This window comes from Orycteropus afer, unplaced genomic scaffold, assembly GCF_000298275.1.
Source record: "Orycteropus afer afer isolate SDZICR_OR568_19922 unplaced genomic scaffold, OryAfe1.0 scaffold00484, whole genome shotgun sequence".
Lineage (NCBI taxonomy): Eukaryota > Metazoa > Chordata > Mammalia > Tubulidentata > Orycteropodidae > Orycteropus > Orycteropus afer.
In genome coordinates this window covers 1,141,611-1,154,292 of record NW_006922071.1, presented here as the reverse complement: position 1 = coordinate 1,154,292, position 12,682 = coordinate 1,141,611, and positions in this window count along the sequence as shown.

The window sequence follows — 12,682 nt, the reverse complement described above, 5'->3', positions numbered from 1 at the left end:
AGTGCAGCCAGAATGCTCCTTGGAAGCAAGAATGGCCAGACTTCGTCTCACCTATTTTGGTCATGTTGTCAGAAGGGACCACTTCCTGGAGAAGGATGTCATGCTTGGTATGGTGGAGGGTTGACGAAAGAGGGGGAGACCTTCAAGGAGATGGATTGATATGGTGGCTGTGATGATGGGCTCAAGTATAGCAGGGATTGTGGGGCTGGCGCAGGATCGGGCAGTGTTTTGTTCTGCTGTGCATGGGGTCACTATTAGTCGGAAACAACTCGACGGCACTTAACAACAACAACAACAACAATTTACAGACTTTCTCAAGAATAGATTTGATGCACTGAACACTATTGGCCATGTTGTTGTTGTTGTTATGTGCTGTGGAGTTGGACCCAACTCATAGTGACCCCTCCTTGGGTTTCAGAGGCAGTATCACTATGTAAATAGATTGCCTCATCTTCCTTCCAAGGAGTGGCTGGTGGGTTTGAACCACCAGCCTTCTGTTTAGCAGTCAAGTGGCTTAGGAATTATGCTACCAGAGCTATGTAGACCAGACTAAGTGTGGGATGACATACATGATGAAACAAAAAAAATCAATAAAAAGACAAGAAAGCAAGAAAAGATAAAAAAGGATGTCAGAAGAGTCTCTGAACATTGAGCAGCTACAGCAAATGGTAGAAATGATGAAATAATAAAGCTAAACAAAAGATTTCAACAAGTGGCCCAAGAAGACAAAATAAAGAATTATAATGAAATCTGTTCAGAGCTGAAGTTAGAAATCCAAAAGCAAAGAATCTGCTTAGTATTTCTCAAGCTTAAAAAACTGAAGAAAAAATTCAAGCCTCAAAGTACAATATTGAAGGTTTCTAGGGTTAAAATATTTAATGATGCAGGAAGTATCAAAAAAATATTGAAGGAATGTTGTTGTTATTGTTAGGTGCCATCATGTCAACTCTGACTCATAGCAACTTACATGTACAACAGAAAGAAACAATGCAAGGTTCTGTACCAGTCTCACAATTCTTGCAATATCTGAGCCCATCGTTGTGGCCACTGTGTCAACCCATCTCCTTGAGGGCCATCGCCTTCTTCGCTGACCCTCCACTTTACCAAGCATGATGTCCTTCTCCAGGGAATTGTCCCTTCTGACAACATGGCCAAAGTAGGTGAGACAAAGTCTGGTCATTCTCACTTTCGAGGAGCATTCTGGCTGCACATGTTCTAGGACACATTTGTTCATTCTCTTGGCAGTCCATGGTACTTTCAGTAGTCTTTGCCAACACCACAACTCAAAAGCATCAACTTTTCTTCGGTCTTCCTTGTTCATTTTCCAGCTCTCACATGCATATAAGATGATTGAGAATACCTTGGCTTGGGTTACACTCACCTTAGTCTTCAAGGACATATCTTTGCTCTTCAAGACTTTAAAGAGGTCTTCTGCAGCAAATTTGCCCAGTACAGTACATTGTCCAATGTCTTGACTGCTGCTTCCATTGGTGTTGATTGTGGAAACAAGTAATATGAAATCTTTAACAACTTCAATCATTTCTCCATTTATTATGATGCTGCTTATTGGTTCAGTTGTATTTTTTTTTTTTTTATGTTGAAATGTAATCCATAATGCTGACTGAAGTCTTTAATTTTTATAAGTAAGTGCTTCAAGTCATCCTCAGAATTGGTCAGTGTTCAACAGTTTCAACCATATGATCAAGAACTGATGATACTGAAGAAAGAAGGGTAAATTTCACAGAAGGCAATGGGAAAAGAAAGGCTAAATAAATTGATAGCATACTAATGGAAATGTTTCCATAAATGCATTTATGCAGCCCTGGAGGTGCTCACTGTTCTGTGCCTACAAGTTTGGGAGACAACAACCTTGCCAGTTGATGGAAGAGAGCCATGTTCATGCTCATTCCAAAGAAAAATGATCCAACTGAATGCAGAAATTGTCAAACAATATTATTAATATCCCTTGCAAGTAAAACTTTGCTGAAGGTAATACAAAAATTAATGCAGCAGTACATTGACAGGAAACTGCCAGAAATTCAAACCAGATTCAGAAGAGGAAAAACCAACTAGTGATCTATAATTACCAGCATTCTAATAAGTATTATAAAATAAGCATTGAATATGACTTCTAGTTTATAGCTCAAGAATTTTTTTTTTTTTTTTTTAAATAGGATACATCGTGTTTTGTTACTACTATTAGAAGGAGTATTAAGAACTTAGGTTCCTACTTTAATGAAAAGCTCAGGGGTTCTCTAAGGAGATATCTCAGTGTCATCAATGACAAGAAAAGGTCACTAACTCTTCCCAGAACCATTTTAAAAAGTAAATTCAGTATTTCCCTAGGGGAGGAAAAACCCACACATACAATAGTTTCCTTTCTTGTAAAATAGCTTTCAAATGAACTTCTTTTAAACAATATAAGGATTATTATTAAGCTGTTAAAATTAACAAGATTAAACCCTTTAAAGTCTATCCCTAAAGAGATTAGGCTACAGACACCGAAGTTGTTAATTAGATTTTTGTTATTGAGTCTTCTAGTTTTCTAGAACTTTTCTGGATCTGAATTATTGAATCCTATTAGTGTAGTGCCTAAGGCATTTGCCTGCTAACCAGAAGACTGGTGGTTCAAACCCACCAGCCCCTGCTTGGAAGAAAGATTGGGCGATCTACTTCCATGGTGAAACCCAAGGAGGGGTCTCTATGAGTCTGATCAGCCTCTACAGAAGTGGGGTGAGGGTTATGAAGCTATTGGTAAAGTGGAGGGTCAATTAAGAGGGGAAGGCCTTCAACAAAATGGATTGGCACAGTGGCTACAATGATGGGCTCAGGTATAGCAAGGATCGTGAAGCTGGCACAGGACCAGACAGTGTTACGTTCTGCTGTACATTGGGTCACTGTGAGTCAGAGATGACTAGACAACACCTAGCAACAACAACAACAACAATAACATAAAAGGACAGCCATAGTTACTACCTATCACTTCTCCCTAGTCCAGAAGAGTAGGTGACTTTTGCTGTGTACTAGCTTAGTCAGGAGTTTATGTCATTGAGGTTTTCTAGAGCAGTGGAGTCTTTTTTCTGACTGGCCCAACATCTCAGTATTACAAGCCCCCTCTCTTTTATTATTTATTTTATTTTATTGGTAAAAATATTCTAATTTTCCCTTTGGCACTATCTCTTTCTCAATTTTCTCCACGCATCAGTTCCAGGAACAAACCAATTTGGCCAATCAACTGTAAGTTAGGGGATAATGTGAGACACATGCCAAACTAAGGAAACCAATGAACCCCAATTCCAGGGCATTTATTAGAGCTGTCTTGGATATAAGGAACCCAGGTGGTTCAGTGGTTAAACACTTCGCTAAACAAAAGCTCTTCAGCTGGAACTCACTAGCTGCTCTGCAGGAGAAAGAAGTGGCAGCCTGATTCCATAAAGATTACAACCTTGAGAACCCTATAGGTCAGTGTTATTCTGTCCTATAGGGTAGAAATTGACTTAACTCCAATGGGGATCTAGGAATAAATTGTCTCTGAGTGATGCAAGTGGTTAAACACTCAAATATTAGCTGAAAGGTTAGTGGTTCAAACATATCCAGAGATGCTTTGGAAGGCAGGACAGAGGGTCTGCTTCTGAAAGTTTTCTGGCATGAAAACCCTGTGGAGGAGTCTACTCTCTACACTTGGGGTCATCAAGAGTCTGAATCAACTTGATAGCCACTAACAACAAAAAACAACATCTTGAAATAAGAGGACATTCTCTTCTCTTAAGTGGCTAAGAGAAAAAATGCGAACCCAGACTTGGTGGTAGGGCTCTGGTCACTGTGTCTGAAAATAAGGCATCACAAATGAAAATACAGCCTTGAGATAAAGAGCATCATGTACTGATGACACTCTCGAAACTCCTGATCCAATTTGCTTAAAGTCAGATCATTGTTGAATTTTCAGTTATATGAGTCAATAGAGTCCATTTTCCCCCTTAACACAGCTTGAGTTGATTTTCTATCACCTGCAGCTGAAAGAGTTCTGAATAATGCATTTAGGATGCTGTGTCTGCAAATGCATATACATTTTCCACATGGCGACTCATTTGGGTGAGTGCTGGCATGGGTGTTAAATGGGGAATACTGCTACACATACTCTTGTATACAGTAAAACAGCTGGGAAGCATAGATTTCTGCTAAACCAGAACAGTTTTGTCCTGGGTCAAATCCCATGTATTTTTCATGTGTCCATACTAAGGAAACACCTCTTAAAATATGTAGCTTAAAGGTAAAGACATTTTAGGTCATAGATTCCAGGTTCCAATCTGTGATGTTATTACCAGTGAGGAAGAAAACAGGAAAACACCAAGACAGAGCCATGATTTATTTATTTTTCCTCCCGTGTGGTTAAATTGTACTTTATTCTGAGATTCTCTTTCCAATTTCTTGGTTTATGAATGTTTCTATAAAAAATAAAGCTATAATCATAGCAGATTTTCATCATATTTATTTTCTTTGCTTAAACATCCTTATTCACTAAAACAAAATATAGACAAATATATTTCTGCCCTGATGATATGATGATGATGATGATGATGAAATGTTACTGATTTTGGGAAATCCAAAATTAGGAAATCTGTGCTTTATTGCATCTAAATTTTCTCTGTTTGATTCTCATTGTGGCATTATATTTCTTCATTCATTATATTTCTTACTACTGTACATTTAAAAATGGTAAGAGAAACATTAAAAAAATTATCTTTCCAACTATTTTTGGTATTTCCTCAAATTTATCTATAAACACCTTCCCATTGCCCCTGAGAGAGTTGGGAGTGGCCCACAGCATTACATGTCCAGAGGGACATTTAACAAATGGTTCAAATGATGCATGTGTGATACAAGCACAAGAGTGTGGTTTTGGGCTAAAGTACGTGGATAATCATTACTGGAGATATGAAAAATCCTAGGTTCAACAGACACACAAACAAATGAAAGATTTCAGAGCAATGTGATCAAATCTTCTTTAGAAACTTGGGGTGTCTTAATGCCCAAGCAGGTGCAGTCTAAATTATTGAACAGTAGAGTGCAAGCTTTTGTTTTTATTTTTATTTGCTTGGTTGGTTTGTATGAGAAGATAACACAGAAAAAAGAATCAGTATGAACAAAGGAAAGGTAATTCTAGACACTGAGCACCAGAGAACTATTGAATGAGAAAAATCTTAGTAAAGCCAAATAAGTATGTGCCTCTTTTGCTAAGCTCATCTATGCCTCACTTCCATCTTAGGGAAAGACTTGAGGGTAATTACGTTAGGCCAGCAAGTAGCAACCTGCAACCAAATCCCATCTCAGAAGCACTGACGAGCAATAGTTTCCTTTTCTGGTGATGTGTTAGAGATAGAGGAAGAAATGGAGTAACATTGTATGGAAGGTAAGCATCCCTTTCTGTATCCACGCTCTTAAGCTCTTAGCTATGTATCTGTCAGTCCTCCTGCTACACACAGATGAAACTTCTTGGCCATTTGGCTCTCGGCTCAACAACGTGACTTGATTTGGTCAAAGAGATATTAAAAAACAACAACAACAACAACAACAACAACATAAAACCAAACCAAACTCACTGACATCAAGATGTTTCTGACCCATAGCAACCCCTTTTGGGTTTCCATGGCTGTAAATCTTTATGGAAGTAGAAATCTGATCTTCCTTCTACAGAGCAGCTAGTGGGTTTGAACTGCCAATTTTCTGGTTAATAGTCAAATGCCTTAGTCACCACACTGTCAGAGCTCCTTAAAAGACATGGTACAGAGAAATAAATGTGTGGCCATGGTTGTTTTATTTCTCTGCTTCTGTAAATGGCATGAAAAAACTTTTTCCAGATACCTGTCTATACTTCAATATGGGCCCTGACAAAGGGACAGGGAGGCAGCAACTTCTGACCTCCTCTAACTACACAAGAGGAGGACCAGAATCATCATCAGTAGCCTGAGGGCCTGTTCCCATGAGGCCAGACATGCCACCACCCTCCAGCCCTCTTAGCAACGCTGACACCAAATGTTCCTCTAGCGACACCCACCATCTCTCTGCTGAGTTTGATAATTCACTGCAGGAGCCACAAAGAACTCACAGATTATGCAGTTTATTAGGGAAGCCACAGGCTACAATTCAAGTTCAGGAACATGTTCAGACTCTCTTAGCTGCTGTCTCCCTCAGCAGCTTGCTATCTCTCTCAGTGGCCAGCTGTCTCTCTCAGTCTCTCAGCACATCTGTCTCTTAGCAGTGCATGTCTCTCATGTCTCTCTCAGCAGCATGTTTCTCTCATGTCTCTCAGCAGCATGTCTTTTTTAGCAGTGTGTCTCTCTCAGTGAGCAGTCAGAGAGATTCTCTCCTCCTGTCTCTTGGAGGGCTCCTTTTGAGCCTGGCAGAGTGGCCAGAACCAACCAATCTCAACATCAGAATTCTGTGTACCTGAGAGAGAGTGAACATCCCGGAAGATTGCTTCCTGCTGCGCCAATAGAAATATACCAGGTGTATAACTTTAACAATCAGCTACTCACTGAAAAGGGGGAGTTAAAAAGACTATGGATAGAAAAGCCATATCATGTGATATACTACACCCCAGGCCCCGAAATTAAGCCATCTAAAGCTGACCTGAGCATAACCAACAAGGAGCAGCCAAGTGCATGTAGGTCTGTTGATTGAACATCTCATGATGTTGTTGTTGTTGTCAGGGGCTGTCAAGTCAGTTCCAACTCATAGTAACCCTTACAACAGAACGAAATACCACCCAGTCCTGCATCATCCTCACAATTTTTGCTGTATTTGAGCATGTTGTCACTTTCACTGTGCCAGTCCATCTTGTTGAGGGTCTTCTAATTTTGTTTGCTGATCTTCCACTTTACCAAGCATGATATCGTTCTCCAGGAAGTAGTTCCTTCTGACAACCTGACTAAAGTAAAACAAAATCTGGCCATCCTTTCTTCTAAGGAGCATTCCACTTATACATCCTCCAAGATAGATTTGTTTGTTCTTCTAGCAGTCCATGGTACTTCAATATTTTTTTTCCTAACACCACAGTTCAAATGCATCAAATGTTCATCGTCCACTTCTCACAAGCATATGCATCTACTGAAAATACCATGACTTAGGCTAGGCAAACCTTAGTCTTCAAAGTGACATCTTTATTCTTTAACACTTTAAGGTGGTCTTTTGTGGTACATTTGCTCAATGCAATACATTGTTTGATTTTTTGACTGCTGCTTCCATGGGCTTTGATTGTGGCTCTGAGTAAAATGAAGTCCTTGATAACTTCTATCTTTTCTCCATTTATCATGATACTGCTTGTTCATTTAGATAGTCTAGCCTAAATCATCTGAGCCACCATCACGTGAACAACTGCTCATTATAATTTGTAAATGAGTTTTGGCTTTATAATTGCATAGCACAGAACTTCATAAAAATTCCTCTAACCCTGTTCTGTTTCCAAGTTCCCAACTGTTCTGGCAGCTGCACTAACTGCTCTGCCTCTTCTTTCCCTGTTGTCTCCTTCTAGGATTCTACGCCTCTATCTACTTCTTTGTTAAGTAAAACGATCAACAGCAAAATAACATCTGAAGATTTACATTACTACTTGTCTTCAACAGAACAGCCCAAGGGCCAGTAGAAAACAAAACAAAACAAAAACTCACGGCCATCTAGTCAGTTCCAATTCATGGCAACCCCCATTGAATTTCCAAGGCTGTAATCTTTATGGAAGTAGATTGCCCTATCTTCCTTTCGTGGAGTGACTGATGGGTTTGAACAGCTGATCTTTGGGTTAGTAGCTGAATAATTTATACACTATGCCACCAGAGCTCCATGGGGCCAGTAATAGAGCCCTGCAAAGAAATACTCCATCTTCTCAACTAGTCAGGTGAGGAAGTGATTACAAATAGTCCAGACACCATTGAGTGGCCTCCCCCTCATGGCAACCCATGTCTGTCAGAGTGGAACTCTACATCTTAGGGTTTTCTATGGCTGTTTTCTCACAAGCTGATTGCCAGGGCTTTTTTCTCAGGTTCCTGTGGGTGGCCTCGGACATCCAACCTTGCAATTAACAAGGGAGCACCTTAGCCATTTCCCCCCAATGGACTCATCGTCATCACTTAAATGGAGCACTTACAATAAACCGAGTATTGCTCTGAGCTGATATGCAGTGAGTGACTTGATCATCATAATATCTGTATTATTACACCCATTTTATAAAAAAAGAAAACTGAGCCTTAGTGAAGAGATTATTGCATTGTGCATATTGAAAGTGTCTGGGTAGGCTATATCAGAGGATATATTCTTCTACTTTCTGGAAAGGTCCAAACACTGGTATCTGTTACTGAGCTGTGAAAATTAAATTCCAAGCCAGCTTAAGCAGCAGCAGGAGACACATCCCAAACGTTAGCAATATCCTGGCCCAGAGGCTTGTAGGCTTCTGAGAGGTAAGGATGTATGGAAGTATGCCAAGGCCTGGTTAGTCTTTGATAACCACCTGAGACGGAGCTGAGACAGGAACTCCCAGACACAGAGTAATCATAGTTTACTTCCAACTTCAAATTAGTTGCAGCAATCGTAGACTTTTTAAAGCTATTTCCATCAAGCTTACATTACATGCCATAGATTATCCCAGTGCCCACCTGCAGGCCCCTCCCTTTCTCACCATAGCAGTCAATTACATAACCTCTGCTTGCGTTGCAGTTTCACATACAGTTCCATTTAAATCCCACCCAGTGCTCTTAAGATTAGTGAGAAAATCTTCCCCCGTTCTCCTTTCCGTTCCTATCTAGGTCACGGCTTTGAGCTGCTGCATCTTTCTTCCCCAGAACACGAGAGATCTTTGCCAGAGGTTTTCACTTTAAGTCTTCCTACGTTGGCCTCTTTTTTAACCCCTCTTTCTTGTTAGCATCTTAAAACTGGCAGCTATATTGAAGATCTACATTTTCACATGGTTTTTAGTGCATGTTACCACACTGCAGGAGCTTGGATGATGCATTGCCCCAATAAATAACAGTATCGAGATAGGTTATATTTCTAGAAGACTGAGGCTGTCTTTTGTAGTAGATGGTTTAGCACATTTGCTGATGATTTTCAGGGGAGATGGGCTCTATCAAGACATAACTATCTGTTCTTAGTTTCTATATGTGGATCATTGCAAGGGGCAGTGAGCACAAGTAGGACATTGGATTGTAGGGCAAAAGTGTTGCATTACGTGAGAAAGAATGATACTGAGTAAACCTACAGACTCACCCACTGTGTCAGGCCCTGAGCTTCTTACCAAGTTGCCTGAATACTGAGTTTTTTTTAAGGTAACAATGATAAAAATAAGTATCACCTTTTGGGAGTCGGAAAAAAGGCAAAGGTAACGGGAAGGTCTATTCGGTAAATCATGAAAAAGATCTGAGTCAGAAAATGAGTCATCTGTGATTATTATTCAGGACATCTTAACACTTTTCCTTCCCTTAAGAGTAATGTAGAAAGAAGAACTTCAAAGTTGTCTGGTTCTCTCATTTCACTGTGTGTTTATTAGATTGTAGTTAATAAGGTACTGCTGTATTCCAAAGCATGTGTCAAAAACTAATTATGCTGGACAGAGAACATTGAAAACACATTTTTTATTAAATGTATAAAATGCAAAGACTTGTCGGTGAAGAAAATACAGTAAGAAGCCTAAATGGAATGACTAGTGTTCTGTAAACGGCTGTCCCAGGCTTCATGTGATTATATACACATCTGGAATATTCCAGTTGGAGAAATTGATTTCAATCTGTTTTTCGAACAGTTCAATTAGCTTGCTAGATTATTTGTCTTTAAGAAACATTTAAACATTACTTAAAAATTCAAAAATATATATAACTTTACAGAATACAAGTATAGGTACACCTGGTTTTATCAAAGGTCAGTTTTTTGTGATTTGCAAATATTGTGTTTCTTACAAATTGTAGGTTTGTATCAACCCTGCATGGAACAAAACTATCGGTGCCACTTATCCAGTAGCATGTGCACACTTCGTGTCTCTGTGTCACATTTTGGTAATCTCACAATATTTCAAACTTTTTCATAATATTATTACATACTCATGAGACTACAGTGTAGTGTAAACAAAACTTTTATATGCACTGGGAAACCAAAATATTCAGGTAACTCTCTTTATTACTATAGTCACTTCATTGTAGTGGTCTAGAACTGAACCTGCAGTCTGTGAAGTAAACCTCTATGTACATATATATAATATATTGGTGGTAGTGGTAGATTTCCTGCTTTTCGTTAAGAACCCAGATTTGAATCCCAGCCAGTGCATTTCATGTGCAGCAACACTTGTCTGTCCAAACAGACTTATGTGTTGCCATGATGCTGAGCAGGTTTAAGGGAAGTTTCTAGACTAAGGCAGAGCAGGAAGAAAGGGCTGGCTGTGTACTTTCAAAACTCAGCCAATGGAAACCCTAGAGATCACAATGGTCTGATCTGCAGCTGACCCTGAGGGTGGCACAGGATGGGCAGCAGATTCCAGTGTGTTTGGGCCAGTCATGGGATGAGGTCTGACTCCAGGCCGCCAACAACAGCAACAACGGCATATTATCAGCATTTACTTTCACCTTTTCTTTTTATCCACCTTCTTACTTTCTCCTTTACCTCCTTTTCTTTCAAAAATAAGCATTAAGCATCTTCTTTTCCCAAGAACAGGCACCGGAGCTCTGGTGAAGCTGTAGTTCAAGCATTGGGCTGCTAACCAAAATACGGACCCGGGCCCCTTTGGCTGCTCTGTGAGAGAAAGTTGAGTCAGTCTGCTTCCACAAAGAACCTTACAGAACATTTCTACTCTGTCCTATAGGGTCACTCTGAGTCAGAATCCATCCGATGGCAGTGAGTTTTTGTTGTTGTTGTTGCTGATCTAGACACTGTGATTTCAGAAACAAACCAAGTGAAGCCTTGCTCTCACATGCATGGGGAGCTCTGGTGGCACAGTGCCTAAGGCACTTGACTGCTAGCAAGAAGGCTGCCAGTTCAATCCCACCAGCTGCTCCTCGGAAGGATGAGTGATCAATCTACTTCCGTAGTGAAGAACTCAAGGAGGGGTTGCTGAGTTAGATCTGACTCAACAGCAGTGAGTTGTTTTTTGTATCATATGCATTGTATTCTATTAGGGAAAAAAAAATCAATAAGAAGGTAAATAAATGCACATCATACCAGATGGTTAGGAACAACATTAAAGCATTGAAAGGGCAGCAGGATTGAAGGTGACCAGATGATATTTTGAAGATCATGACCTAGGAAGAGTCTCTCTCTGATGAGATGACATTTGAGATCAAACTGGAATGAATGGGCCAACTGGGATTTCTGAGCAGAAGAGCTTTCTTATCCAAGGAGACAGAAAATTCAAGACGGCATCGTTGTTGGGTGCCATGAAGTCAATGTTCTGCTCATAGCAATCTCTTGTAACAGTAGAACTGCCTTGTTCTATTTCCTTGCCTGTAAGTTTTACAGAACCAGATTACTAGGTCTTTCTTCTGAGAAGCCAGTGGGAGACCTTGAACTGCCAACCTTTGTGTTAGCAGCTGAGCATTTAGCCACTACACCAGCAGAGCAAGACCATGATAAAAGTGCGCTTAACTGAGGCAGGGGAGTCAGAGGGAGTGGTAAGAGTAGGTGTCTGAGAGGTGTTAAGAGCCTTGTCATAAGAGTCAGTTGCAGATACCTTAAAGTTGTGAGTTAGAAAATGACAAGGCAGACTTGGTTTCACATAGTCATTTTCCAATCTGTCAGTGAAGAGAGGATAAATTCAGCAAAGTATGATATTTTTGTTGGTTTTACTCAATGCTTATTTTTGCTACTCAGTAGTCTGTCTGGTAGGCGCTCAGTACACAGTGGGGGAATGCCCCTAATAAAATAAAACTAAAGCCACATTTGGTATAAAATGTTTCCCCCAGTGCTGTTTTTTTTTGTTTTGTTTTTTGTTTTTAATTTTAGCTTGTTTATATCTTATTGTGTCATTCGGATAATTTCAGTTTGAGTTTGATAGGCACATACTTTGACTCAAATAGTTCTCTAAGGCAAATAAAGTTGTAAGGCAAAACAAGACTCAACAAAAGTTGTCTATCATCTTCCTCACTGACCCCACCTGGTTTCTGAGCTAAGTGGTATCCATTTATAATTCTTTGTGATAATTGTTTTTCTATTTACCTTCTTTCCCTAGAAGACAAATAGATTATATTCAAAGTACACATTATGGCTGTACATATGTTCACAGCTGCTCTTCTTCCCTGCATAGTTCTTTGGTTTCCCTAGATTGACTAATTATGTACACTTAATGCTTCCCCCTCCTCTGTGTACTTATGATTAATTCATATTTAATGAATTAATGAGAATGAGTGAATATTTAGTATATTAAGATGTAAATCCCCAGCATGTACACTGCATCTCCATACTCCAGATTTTCTCTTCATTTTATACTGTTGAAGAAGTAATTAGCCTTTTCCTACCTGCTCCAATCTAATTTGATTACTCTCTAGGATTGCAGCATTTAATGGTCTTGGGTTCTCTCTTATTAATATCTTTTATTTCTTTCACCTCTCCCTATGTTCATTCTCTTTTGTCCTAGATCATTGGCATTTTTCATAGCTTTTTCTCTTGTTTTGGTGAAATACATATCCAAAATTTCTTCCTGCGACAGGATGCC